Source organism: Tribolium castaneum, chromosome 2, assembly GCF_031307605.1.
Source record: "Tribolium castaneum strain GA2 chromosome 2, icTriCast1.1, whole genome shotgun sequence".
Classification (NCBI taxonomy): domain Eukaryota; kingdom Metazoa; phylum Arthropoda; class Insecta; order Coleoptera; family Tenebrionidae; genus Tribolium; species Tribolium castaneum.
This window is the reverse complement of record NC_087395.1, coordinates 25,752,375-25,767,076: the sequence shown is the minus strand read 5'-3', so window position 1 is coordinate 25,767,076 and position 14,702 is coordinate 25,752,375. Positions and strand designations below refer to the sequence as shown.

General features: G+C 26.5%; 1 long non-coding RNA gene across 1 annotated transcript; it reads left to right on the top strand.

Annotated features, from left to right (window-relative positions):
• Positions 1-10,492: 10,492 nt before the first annotated feature.
• Positions 10,493-13,583, top strand: LOC135265512 (uncharacterized). The gene is made up of 3 exons (XR_010333245.1): positions 10,493-13,250; positions 13,297-13,362; positions 13,413-13,583. It is a non-coding gene; the product is annotated as an uncharacterized LOC135265512 (long non-coding RNA).
• Positions 13,584-14,702: the final 1,119 nt, after the last annotated feature.

Below are 14,702 nucleotides of genomic sequence, written 5' to 3'. Positions count from 1 at the left end.
AAATTTTATTTCCGAATTAAATAATAATTTGTTTTTATTTTCAATTTAATTCGAAGCGCGAATCACTTTAAGTTTAAATTTAAACAAATTCAAATGAAAACGAACTTGAATGCGCTTTCACGGCCGGTTTGATTTATTTATTAAATTTTATTTCCGAATTAAATAATAATTTATTTTCGTTTTCAATTTAATTCGAAGCGCGAATCACTTTAAGTTTAAATTTAAACAAATTCAAATGAAAACGAACTTGAATGCGCTTTCACGGCCGGTTTGATTTATTTATTAAATTTTATTTCCGAATTAAATAATAATTTGTTTTTATTTTCAATTTAATTCGAAGCGCGAATCACTTTAAGTTTAAATTTAAACAAATTCAAATGAAAACGAACTTGAATGCGCTTTCACGGCCGGTTTGATTTATTTATTAAATTTTATTTCCGAATTAAATAATAATTTATTTTCGTTTTCAATTTAATTCGAAGCGCGAATCACTTTAAGTTTAAATTTAAACAAATTCAAATGAAAACGAACTTGAATGCGCTTTCACGGCCGGTTTGATTTATTTATTAAATTTTATTTCCGAATTAAATAATAATTTGTTTTTATTTTCAATTTAATTCGAAGCGCGAATCACTTTAAGTTTAAATTTAAACAAATTCAAATGAAAACGAACTTGAATGCGCTTTCACGGCCGGTTTGATTTATTTATTAAATTTTATTTCCGAATTAAATAATAATTTATTTTCGTTTTCAATTTAATTCGAAGCGCGAATCACTTTAAGTTTAAATTTAAACAAATTCAAATGAAAACGAACTTGAATGCGCTTTCACGGCCGGTTTGATTTATTTATTAAATTTTATTTCCGAATTAAATAATAATTTGTTTTTATTTTCAATTTAATTCGAAGCGCGAATCACTTTAAGTTTAAATTTAAACAAATTCAAATGAAAACGAACTTGAATGCGCTTTCACGGCCGGTTTGATTTATTTATTAAATTTTATTTCCGAATTAAATAATAATTTATTTTCGTTTTCAATTTAATTCGAAGCGCGAATCACTTTAAGTTTAAATTTAAACAAATTCAAATGAAAACGAACTTGAATGCGCTTTCACGGCCGGTTTGATTTATTTATTAAATTTTATTTCCGAATTAAATAATAATTTGTTTTTATTTTCAATTTAATTCGAAGCGCGAATCACTTTAAGTTTAAATTTAAACAAATTCAAATGAAAACGAACTTGAATGCGCTTTCACGGCCGGTTTGATTTATTTATTAAATTTTATTTCCGAATTAAATAATAATTTATTTTCGTTTTCAATTTAATTCGAAGCGCGAATCACTTTAAGTTTAAATTTAAACAAATTCAAATGAAAACGAACTTGAATGCGCTTTCACGGCCGGTTTGATTTATTTATTAAATTTTATTTCCGAATTAAATAATAATTTATTTTCGTTTTCAATTTAATTCGAAGCGCGAATCACTTTAAGTTTAAATTTAAACAAATTCAAATGAAAACGAACTTGAATGCGCTTTCACGGCCGGTTTGATTTATTTATTAAATTTTATTTCCGAATTAAATAATAATTTATTTTCGTTTTCAATTTAATTCGAAGCGCGAATCACTTTAAGTTTAAATTTAAACAAATTCAAATGAAAACGAACTTGAATGCGCTTTCACGGCCGGTTTGATTTATTTATTAAATTTTATTTCCGAATTAAATAATAATTTGTTTTTATTTTCAATTTAATTCGAAGCGCGAATCACTTTAAGTTTAAATTTAAACAAATTCAAATGAAAACGAACTTGAATGCGCTTTCACGGCCGGTTTGATTTATTTATTAAATTTTATTTCCGAATTAAATAATAATTTATTTTCGTTTTCAATTTAATTCGAAGCGCGAATCACTTTAAGTTTAAATTTAAACAAATTCAAATGAAAACGAACTTGAATGCGCTTTCACGGCCGGTTTGATTTATTTATTAAATTTTATTTCCGAATTAAATAATAATTTGTTTTTATTTTCAATTTAATTCGAAGCGCGAATCAATTTAAGTTTAAATTTAAACAAATTCAAATGAAAACGAACTTGAATGCGCTTTCACGGCCGGTTTGATTTATTTATTAAATTTTATTTCCGAATTAAATAATAATTTGTTTTTATTTTCAATTTAATTCGAAGCGCGAATCAATTTAAGTTTAAATTTAAACAAATTCAAATGAAAACGAACTTGAATGCGCTTTCACGGCCGGTTTGATTTATTTATTAAATTTTATTTCCGAATTAAATAATAATTTATTTTCGTTTTCAATTTAATTCGAAGCGCGAATCACTTTAAGTTTAAATTTAAACAAATTCAAATGAAAACGAACTTGAATGCGCTTTCACGGCCGGTTTGATTTATTTATTAAATTTTATTTCCGAATTAAATAATAATTTGTTTTTATTTTCAATTTAATTCGAAGCGCGAATCACTTTAAGTTTAAATTTAAACAAATTCAAATGAAAACGAACTTGAATGCGCTTTCACGGCCGGTTTGATTTATTTATTAAATTTTATTTCCGAATTAAATAATAATTTGTTTTTATTTTCAATTTAATTCGAAGCGCGAATCACTTTAAGTTTAAATTTAAACAAATTCAAATGAAAACGAACTTGAATGCGCTTTCACGGCCGGTTTGATTTATTTATTAAATTTTATTTCCGAATTAAATAATAATTTATTTTCGTTTTCAATTTAATTCGAAGCGCGAATCAATTTAAGTTTAAATTTAAACAAATTCAAATGAAAACGAACTTGAATGCGCTTTCACGGCCGGTTTGATTTATTTATTAAATTTTATTTCCGAATTAAATAATAATTTATTTTCGTTTTCAATTTAATTCGAAGCGCGAATCAATTTAAGTTTAAATTTAAACAAATTCAAATGAAAACGAACTTGAATGCGCTTTCACGGCCGGTTTGATTTATTTATTAAATTTTATTTCCGAATTAAATAATAATTTGTTTTTATTTTCAATTTAATTCGAAGCGCGAATCACTTTAAGTTTAAATTTAAACAAATTCAAATGAAAACGAACTTGAATGCGCTTTCACGGCCGGTTTGATTTATTTATTAAATTTTATTTCCGAATTAAATAATAATTTATTTTCGTTTTCAATTTAATTCGAAGCGCGAATCACTTTAAGTTTAAATTTAAACAAATTCAAATGAAAACGAACTTGAATGCGCTTTCACGGCCGGTTTGATTTATTTATTAAATTTTATTTCCGAATTAAATAATAATTTATTTTCGTTTTCAATTTAATTCGAAGCGCGAATCACTTTAAGTTTAAATTTAAACAAATTCAAATGAAAACGAACTTGAATGCGCTTTCACGGCCGGTTTGATTTATTTATTAAATTTTATTTCCGAATTAAATAATAATTTGTTTTTATTTTCAATTTAATTCGAAGCGCGAATCACTTTAAGTTTAAATTTAAACAAATTCAAATGAAAACGAACTTGAATGCGCTTTCACGGCCGGTTTGATTTATTTATTAAATTTTATTTCCGAATTAAATAATAATTTATTTTCGTTTTCAATTTAATTCGAAGCGCGAATCACTTTAAGTTTAAATTTAAACAAATTCAAATGAAAACGAACTTGAATGCGCTTTCACGGCCGGTTTGATTTATTTATTAAATTTTATTTCCGAATTAAATAATAATTTGTTTTTATTTTCAATTTAATTCGAAGCGCGAATCACTTTAAGTTTAAATTTAAACAAATTCAAATGAAAACGAACTTGAATGCGCTTTCACGGCCGGTTTGATTTATTTATTAAATTTTATTTCCGAATTAAATAATAATTTATTTTCGTTTTCAATTTAATTCGAAGCGCGAATCACTTTAAGTTTAAATTTAAACAAATTCAAATGAAAACGAACTTGAATGCGCTTTCACGGCCGGTTTGATTTATTTATTAAATTTTATTTCCGAATTAAATAATAATTTGTTTTTATTTTCAATTTAATTCGAAGCGCGAATCACTTTAAGTTTAAATTTAAACAAATTCAAATGAAAACGAACTTGAATGCGCTTTCACGGCCGGTTTGATTTATTTATTAAATTTTATTTCCGAATTAAATAATAATTTATTTTCGTTTTCAATTTAATTCGAAGCGCGAATCACTTTAAGTTTAAATTTAAACAAATTCAAATGAAAACGAACTTGAATGCGCTTTCACGGCCGGTTTGATTTATTTATTAAATTTTATTTCCGAATTAAATAATAATTTATTTTCGTTTTCAATTTAATTCGAAGCGCGAATCACTTTAAGTTTAAATTTAAACAAATTCAAATGAAAACGAACTTGAATGCGCTTTCACGGCCGGTTTGATTTATTTATTAAATTTTATTTCCGAATTAAATAATAATTTATTTTCGTTTTCAATTTAATTCGAAGCGCGAATCACTTTAAGTTTAAATTTAAACAAATTCAAATGAAAACGAACTTGAATGCGCTTTCACGGCCGGTTTGATTTATTTATTAAATTTTATTTCCGAATTAAATAATAATTTGTTTTTATTTTCAATTTAATTCGAAGCGCGAATCACTTTAAGTTTAAATTTAAACAAATTCAAATGAAAACGAACTTGAATGCGCTTTCACGGCCGGTTTGATTTATTTATTAAATTTTATTTCCGAATTAAATAATAATTTATTTTCGTTTTCAATTTAATTCGAAGCGCGAATCACTTTAAGTTTAAATTTAAACAAATTCAAATGAAAACGAACTTGAATGCGCTTTCACGGCCGGTTTGATTTATTTATTAAATTTTATTTCCGAATTAAATAATAATTTGTTTTTATTTTCAATTTAATTCGAAGCGCGAATCAATTTAAGTTTAAATTTAAACAAATTCAAATGAAAACGAACTTGAATGCGCTTTCACGGCCGGTTTGATTTATTTATTAAATTTTATTTCCGAATTAAATAATAATTTGTTTTTATTTTCAATTTAATTCGAAGCGCGAATCAATTTAAGTTTAAATTTAAACAAATTCAAATGAAAACGAACTTGAATGCGCTTTCACGGCCGGTTTGATTTATTTATTAAATTTTATTTCCGAATTAAATAATAATTTATTTTCGTTTTCAATTTAATTCGAAGCGCGAATCACTTTAAGTTTAAATTTAAACAAATTCAAATGAAAACGAACTTGAATGCGCTTTCACGGCCGGTTTGATTTATTTATTAAATTTTATTTCCGAATTAAATAATAATTTGTTTTTATTTTCAATTTAATTCGAAGCGCGAATCACTTTAAGTTTAAATTTAAACAAATTCAAATGAAAACGAACTTGAATGCGCTTTCACGGCCGGTTTGATTTATTTATTAAATTTTATTTCCGAATTAAATAATAATTTGTTTTTATTTTCAATTTAATTCGAAGCGCGAATCACTTTAAGTTTAAATTTAAACAAATTCAAATGAAAACGAACTTGAATGCGCTTTCACGGCCGGTTTGATTTATTTATTAAATTTTATTTCCGAATTAAATAATAATTTATTTTCGTTTTCAATTTAATTCGAAGCGCGAATCAATTTAAGTTTAAATTTAAACAAATTCAAATGAAAACGAACTTGAATGCGCTTTCACGGCCGGTTTGATTTATTTATTAAATTTTATTTCCGAATTAAATAATAATTTGTTTTTATTTTCAATTTAATTCGAAGCGCGAATCACTTTAAGTTTAAATTTAAACAAATTCAAATGAAAACGAACTTGAATGCGCTTTCACGGCCGGTTTGATTTATTTATTAAATTTTATTTCCGAATTAAATAATAATTTATTTTCGTTTTCAATTTAATTCGAAGCGCGAATCACTTTAAGTTTAAATTTAAACAAATTCAAATGAAAACGAACTTGAATGCGCTTTCACGGCCGGTTTGATTTATTTATTAAATTTTATTTCCGAATTAAATAATAATTTGTTTTTATTTTCAATTTAATTCGAAGCGCGAATCACTTTAAGTTTAAATTTAAACAAATTCAAATGAAAACGAACTTGAATGCGCTTTCACGGCCGGTTTGATTTATTTATTAAATTTTATTTCCGAATTAAATAATAATTTGTTTTTATTTTCAATTTAATTCGAAGCGCGAATCACTTTAAGTTTAAATTTAAACAAATTCAAATGAAAACGAACTTGAATGCGCTTTCACGGCCGGTTTGATTTATTTATTAAATTTTATTTCCGAATTAAATAATAATTTATTTTCGTTTTCAATTTAATTCGAAGCGCGAATCACTTTAAGTTTAAATTTAAACAAATTCAAATGAAAACGAACTTGAATGCGCTTTCACGGCCGGTTTGATTTATTTATTAAATTTTATTTCCGAATTAAATAATAATTTATTTTCGTTTTCAATTTAATTCGAAGCGCGAATCACTTTAAGTTTAAATTTAAACAAATTCAAATGAAAACGAACTTGAATGCGCTTTCACGGCCGGTTTGATTTATTTATTAAATTTTATTTCCGAATTAAATAATAATTTATTTTCGTTTTCAATTTAATTCGAAGCGCGAATCACTTTAAGTTTAAATTTAAACAAATTCAAATGAAAACGAACTTGAATGCGCTTTCACGGCCGGTTTGATTTATTTATTAAATTTTATTTCCGAATTAAATAATAATTTATTTTCGTTTTCAATTTAATTCGAAGCGCGAATCACTTTAAGTTTAAATTTAAACAAATTCAAATGAAAACGAACTTGAATGCGCTTTCACGGCCGGTTTGATTTATTTATTAAATTTTATTTCCGAATTAAATAATAATTTATTTTCGTTTTCAATTTAATTCGAAGCGCGAATCACTTTAAGTTTAAATTTAAACAAATTCAAATGAAAACGAACTTGAATGCGCTTTCACGGCCGGTTTGATTTATTTATTAAATTTTATTTCCGAATTAAATAATAATTTATTTTCGTTTTCAATTTAATTCGAAGCGCGAATCACTTTAAGTTTAAATTTAAACAAATTCAAATGAAAACAAATTCAAATGAAAACGAACTTGAATGCGCTTTCACGGCCGGTTTGATTTATTTATTAAATTTTATTTCCGAATTAAATAATAATTTGTTTTTATTTTCAATTTAATTCGAAGCGCGAATCAATTTAAGTTTAAATTTAAACAAATTCAAATGAAAACGAACTTGAATGCGCTTTCACGGCCGGTTTGATTTATTTATTAAATTTTATTTCCGAATTAAATAATAATTTGTTTTTATTTTCAATTTAATTCGAAGCGCGAATCAATTTAAGTTTAAATTTAAACAAATTCAAATGAAAACGAACTTGAATGCGCTTTCACGGCCGGTTTGATTTATTTATTAAATTTTATTTCCGAATTAAATAATAATTTATTTTCGTTTTCAATTTAATTCGAAGCGCGAATCACTTTAAGTTTAAATTTAAACAAATTCAAATGAAAACGAACTTGAATGCGCTTTCACGGCCGGTTTGATTTATTTATTAAATTTTATTTCCGAATTAAATAATAATTTGTTTTTATTTTCAATTTAATTCGAAGCGCGAATCAATTTAAGTTTAAATTTAAACAAATTCAAATGAAAACGAACTTGAATGCGCTTTCACGGCCGGTTTGATTTATTTATTAAATTTTATTTCCGAATTAAATAATAATTTATTTTCGTTTTCAATTTAATTCGAAGCGCGAATCACTTTAAGTTTAAATTTAAACAAATTCAAATGAAAACGAACTTGAATGCGCTTTCACGGCCGGTTTGATTTATTTATTAAATTTTATTTCCGAATTAAATAATAATTTATTTTCGTTTTCAATTTAATTCGAAGCGCGAATCACTTTAAGTTTAAATTTAAACAAATTCAAATGAAAACGAACTTGAATGCGCTTTCACGGCCGGTTTGATTTATTTATTAAATTTTATTTCCGAATTAAATAATAATTTATTTTCGTTTTCAATTTAATTCGAAGCGCGAATCACTTTAAGTTTAAATTTAAACAAATTCAAATGAAAACGAACTTGAATGCGCTTTCACGGCCGGTTTGATTTATTTATTAAATTTTATTTCCGAATTAAATAATAATTTATTTTCGTTTTCAATTTAATTCGAAGCGCGAATCACTTTAAGTTTAAATTTAAACAAATTCAAATGAAAACGAACTTGAATGCGCTTTCACGGCCGGTTTGATTTATTTATTAAATTTTATTTCCGAATTAAATAATAATTTGTTTTTATTTTCAATTTAATTCGAAGCGCGAATCAATTTAAGTTTAAATTTAAACAAATTCAAATGAAAACGAACTTGAATGCGCTTTCACGGCCGGTTTGATTTATTTATTAAATTTTATTTCCGAATTAAATAATAATTTATTTTCGTTTTCAATTTAATTCGAAGCGCGAATCACTTTAAGTTTAAATTTAAACAAATTCAAATGAAAACGAACTTGAATGCGCTTTCACGGCCGGTTTGATTTATTTATTAAATTTTATTTCCGAATTAAATAATAATTTGTTTTTATTTTCAATTTAATTCGAAGCGCGAATCAATTTAAGTTTAAATTTAAACAAATTCAAATGAAAACGAACTTGAATGCGCTTTCACGGCCGGTTTGATTTATTTATTAAATTTTATTTCCGAATTAAATAATAATTTATTTTCGTTTTCAATTTAATTCGAAGCGCGAATCACTTTAAGTTTAAATTTAAACAAATTCAAATGAAAACGAACTTGAATGCGCTTTCACGGCCGGTTTGATTTATTTATTAAATTTTATTTCCGAATTAAATAATAATTTGTTTTTATTTTCAATTTAATTCGAAGCGCGAATCAATTTAAGTTTAAATTTAAACAAATTCAAATGAAAACGAACTTGAATGCGCTTTCACGGCCGGTTTGATTTATTTATTAAATTTTATTTCCGAATTAAATAATAATTTATTTTCGTTTTCAATTTAATTCGAAGCGCGAATCACTTTAAGTTTAAATTTAAACAAATTCAAATGAAAACGAACTTGAATGCGCTTTCACGGCCGGTTTGATTTATTTATTAAATTTTATTTCCGAATTAAATAATAATTTGTTTTTATTTTCAATTTAATTCGAAGCGCGAATCAATTTAAGTTTAAATTTAAACAAATTCAAATGAAAACGAACTTGAATGCGCTTTCACGGCCGGTTTGATTTATTTATTAAATTTTATTTCCGAATTAAATAATAATTTATTTTCGTTTTCAATTTAATTCGAAGCGCGAATCACTTTAAGTTTAAATTTAAACAAATTCAAATGAAAACGAACTTGAATGCGCTTTCACGGCCGGTTTGATTTATTTATTAAATTTTATTTCCGAATTAAATAATAATTTATTTTCGTTTTCAATTTAATTCGAAGCGCGAATCACTTTAAGTTTAAATTTAAACAAATTCAAATGAAAACGAACTTGAATGCGCTTTCACGGCCGGTTTGATTTATTTATTAAATTTTATTTCCGAATTAAATAATAATTTGTTTTTATTTTCAATTTAATTCGAAGCGCGAATCAATTTAATTTTAAATTTAAACAAATTCAAATGAAAACGAACTTGAATGCGCTTTCACGGCCGGTTTGATTTATTTATTAAATTTTATTTCCGAATTAAATAATAATTTGTTTTTATTTTCAATTTAATTCGAAGCGCGAATCACTTTAAGTTTAAATTTAAACAAATTCAAATGAAAACGAACTTAAATGCGCTTTCACGGCCGGTTTGATTTATTTATTAAATTTTATTTCCGAATTAAATAATAATTTGTTTTTATTTTCAATTTAATTCGAAGCGCGAATCAATTTAATTTTAAATTTAAACAAATTCAAATGAAAACGAACTTGAATGCGCTTTCACGGCCGGTTTGATTTATTTATTAAATTTTATTTCCGAATTAAATAATAATTTGTTTTTATTTTCAATTTAATTCGAAGCGCGAATCACTTTAAGTTTAAATTTAAACAAATTCAAATGAAAACGAACTTGAATGCGCTTTCACGGCCGGTTTGATTTATTTATTAAATTTTATTTCCGAATTAAATAATAATTTGTTTTTATTTTCAATTTAATTCGAAGCGCGAATCAATTTAATTTTAAATTTAAACAAATTCAAATGAAAACGAACTTGAATGCGCTTTCACGGCCGGTTTGATTTATTTATTAAATTTTATTTCCGAATTAAATAATAATTTGTTTTCGTTTTCAATTTAATTCGAAGCGCGAATCACTTTAAGTTTAAATTTAAACAAATTCAAATGAAAACGAACTTGAATGCGCTTTCACGGCCGGTTTGATTTATTTATTAAATTTTATTTCCGAATTAAATAATAATTTATTTTCGTTTTCAATTTAATTCGAAGCGCGAATCACTTTAAGTTTAAATTTAAACAAATTCAAATGAAAACGAACTTGAATGCGCTTTCACGGCCGGTTTGATTTATTTATTAAATTTTATTTCCGAATTAAATAATAATTTGTTTTTATTTTCAATTTAATTCGAAGCGCGAATCACTTTAAGTTTAAATTTAAACAAATTTAAATGAAAACGAACTTGAATGCACTTTCACGGCCGGTTTAATTTATTTATTAAATTTTATTCTGAATTTAAATTAAATTTATTCGAGTATTTGAAACAATTTGATTGTAATCATGGACGACCGGTTTACCGCAAGCAATTAAAATTTAATTCAGAATTATTTTAATTTGTTTCGTTCGTAATTAAAGACAGGTTTACAGCAAACGATTTAAATTTTAATTCAAAGTTAAAGAATAATTTAAACAAATTAGAATTTGTAGATATATAATTAATTCGTTTTAATCTTTTGGCTGTTTTTGTAGCATCATTGGCTTGATTTAATTACTTTTATAAATTTTCACTCTCATTTTGAGGCGTTCTGTACCAATAAACTATTTTCAAAAGACTCTGATGCTACATAAACATCAGTATCATCTTAATAGAGGTGTGCTTAACGATTTGAATTTATTTAATGCAATTATTTTTTATTTTTCTTTTAAATTTTACGTATTGATAAACACATCTTTAATAAAAAAGGAAAGTATGTCGTACTTTGGAGTAGGTTTCAAGTTCACATGTTCTGATATAACTTTTTTTCCACCACTACTGAAAGTAGCCAACAAAATTCTCTAAATTTTTACCGCGTTTTTTCTTTCTTTCTTTCTTTGTTTCTCCGTTATATTATCGCTTCAAATGGGAATAGATATAACCGCTAATGATGACTGCAGTCAATTCACTTTCAAATCAATCAAGAAAAAGCTATGAATGCAGTTAGCTATGAGATATTCTCTCACTCCAAGTAATTTTTTGCTTGCGTCATCATCGCCTACTGGGCCAACCGGGGATTTTGAATTAATTCACATTGTGGCATCGAAAACAAATGGTCTCGTAGCATGGTGCTGAACCATTGGGAAAAGGAAACTATCTGATGATTATAATAGAAGACGTAAGTGAACGTCGCTCCAACTCATGGCATGTTGGGGGAAAAGTGGAGGAAATAATAAAAAAAATTGGATTCGATGGAATTGACTGATCTAATTATGATTTCTTAAAAGTGGGTTAGTATGATTCTCTTGAATAAGTGGGCACTGATTATTTTCCTATGACTAAATTGTATCAAAATTAATCAAAAAAAAAAAAAAAAAAATAGCAAACCCCTAGATTTGTTAATGTATCAATGGTGTACTAAGCTCGTAGTAAAATCGAATAAAGACTCGATCTCATTAATTTGAGTGTGTTAGTCGTGCTGATGCTCCTCGATAGACACATACCTATAAACGGTATTAGTTGTCGTGCAAATACATATCTTAGATATGTAGAGGAGATGCTGCGAGCATAAAATAGTACACTAAATACAGGCATTCTCTAGGATGGCTTTGCATTCATTAAAAAAAAAATTCACAAAAATACATAAACAATACAAAAAAAAAATAAAAAATTAAAAAAATAAAAAAAATTAAAAAAATAAAAAAAAATAAAAGAAATTAAAAAAAATAAAAATGGTCGCAAAAGGAAATTAATCATTGCCTGTTTATTTAAGAGAATTGCTTAGGTAGCCCAAGGATCATAATTAGATCAGTCAATTTCATCGCGTCCGCCTCTGCTTTTTTCCTGTTTGCCATGAGTTTGAGTGGCGTTCCCGTCTTTTATTATAATCATCACACTGTTTCCTTTTCCTGGTGGTGTCTGCACTGTGCCACGAGACCATTTCTTTTCGATGGTACAGTGTGGGTCAATTTAAAATCACCAACTGGCCCATTTAGCCGATTATGGCACCAGCAAGAATTATTTGGACTGAGAATAAAATATTTTATGGATAATGCGCGTTTATAGTTTTTTCTTTTTGTTTTTTTAACGGTGTCACATTATCACAGTCATCAATTGCTTTCTCATTTATTTCCAATTTAAGCGATTTTTTGTCAATATTTTTTTCTTAATTTAATGAATTTGGTGGCTGATTTCGGTAGCGGATTTTATTTAATGTAAAGCTCGAGTCTTGTTATAAGTACATACTTTCCTTTATCTGGTAGGTAAATTTATATTAATTCTAACTTTTTTTATAATATAATAAAGGTCGGTTTACATTAACCCAATTGCAGTCAAACTGCTGATCACGTGATTAAATTGATTGGTATCCTAATTGCGAATTAACTTCTATTCAGTCTTTTTTAAACCGGCCTTTAGTATATTATTTTTTTTTATTAACCGAGGTTTTGGGTTTGTAATTTTGGGTACAGAAAATATTTTTGTTTTATTTTGTAACATTAATCTTAGATTCGGTTTATTTGTTTTTTCATTTTTGGTGTGTGTACAATTTTAACCATCATAGGGGGATTTTTAAAATATATCAAATTTTTTTATGTACATTGCAAATAGTCTCAATCCCTCAATCCTAGAGCAGCTTTTACAATTCTCGTATAAATTTCGGTTAAGTCTGTTAATCGTGGTATCGTGTAATATCAATAATTGTTACAATTATTATTTTTTCAAAAATAAATAAATTTATTCGATGATTGTAAATACAGCTCTTACTATTTTTATTTATATTAATCATAAATAATTTCTTTGTTTTTTATTTTTTTATCACATATTTTGCTTCCACCTCCAAGGGTCGTACTGTTGCTCGCCCAACACGAATGCAAAGATTGCATTAAACAGTGAGTAATTTTAAAGTTGTTGAAGTAAAATTAACAATCGTCTTAGGTCGTCAAATGTGCTAACCATTGCAATCTCCGCTTGGAGTTAAGAATTTTGAGAGCTCAAAAGCTGGTAAGTTTTAAACTTACTTTTTATGCATTTATTATATGTTAATTTATTAGGGATTGCTTTACGGACTGGTTGCGACCGGCCAGCGGGATTCGGAAGACTTCAAAGACGTTCTTCGTCTGGTTCTTCAGAAATTATTTTTTTTAACTTACAATAATTATTATTGAACGTTGTTATAAATTTGTGTGATTGATTATGTTTTATGAATAAACGCTAGAGAAATGTGTCTTTTATTGGGGGGGCAAATACAAAAATAGAAGAAAAAGGTAAGTGGAAAAATGATGTACAATTTAAGTGTTTTAAAAAATCGCACGAAATCGGTAATTACATTTAAAAAATCGCGCGGACACGTGTTTAAAACATATTGCCAACCTAAAAAAACGCACTAAATCGGTAATTAAATTAAAAATATGTCGCGGACACGTGTTTAAAACGCATTGCCAACCTAAAAAATCGGTAATTAAATTAAAAAAATGACGCGGACACGTGTCTAAAACACGTTGCCAAAAAAATTGCACTAAATCGGTAATTAAATTAAAAAAATGACGCGGGCACGTGTTTAAAACATATTGCCAACCTAAAAAAACGCACTAAATCGGTAATTAAATTAAAAATATGTCGCGGACACGTGTTTAAAACGCATTGCCAACCTAAAAAATCGGTAATTAAATTAAAAAAATGGCGCGGACACGTGTTTAAAACGCATTGCCAACCTAAAAAATCGGTAATTAAATTAAAAAAATGGCGCGGACACGTGTCTAAAACACATTGCCAACCTAAAAAATCGGTAATTAAATTAAAAATATGTCGCGGACACGTGTTTAAAACGCATTGCCAACCTAAAAAATCGGTAATTAAATTAAAAAAATGGCGCGGACACGTGTTTAAAACGCATTGCCAACCTAAAAAATCGGTAATTAAATTAAAAATATGTCGCGGACACGTGTTTAAAACGCATTGCCAACCTAAAAAATCGGTAATTAAATTAAAAAAATGGCGCGGACACGTGTCTAAAACACATTGCCAACCTAAAAAATCGCACTAAATCGGTTATTAAATTAAAAATATGTCGCGGACACGTGTTTGAAACATATTGCCAACCTAAAAAATCGGTAATTGAATTAAAAAAATGACGCGGACACGTGTCTAAAACACATTGCCAACCTAAAAAATCGCACTAAATCGGTTATTAAATTAAAAATATGTCGCGGACACGTGTTTGAAACATATTGCCAACCTAAAAAATCGGTAATTAAATTAAAAAAATGGCGCGGACACGTGTCTAAAACACATTGCCAACCTAAAAAATCGCACTAAATCGGTTATTAAATTAAAAATATGTC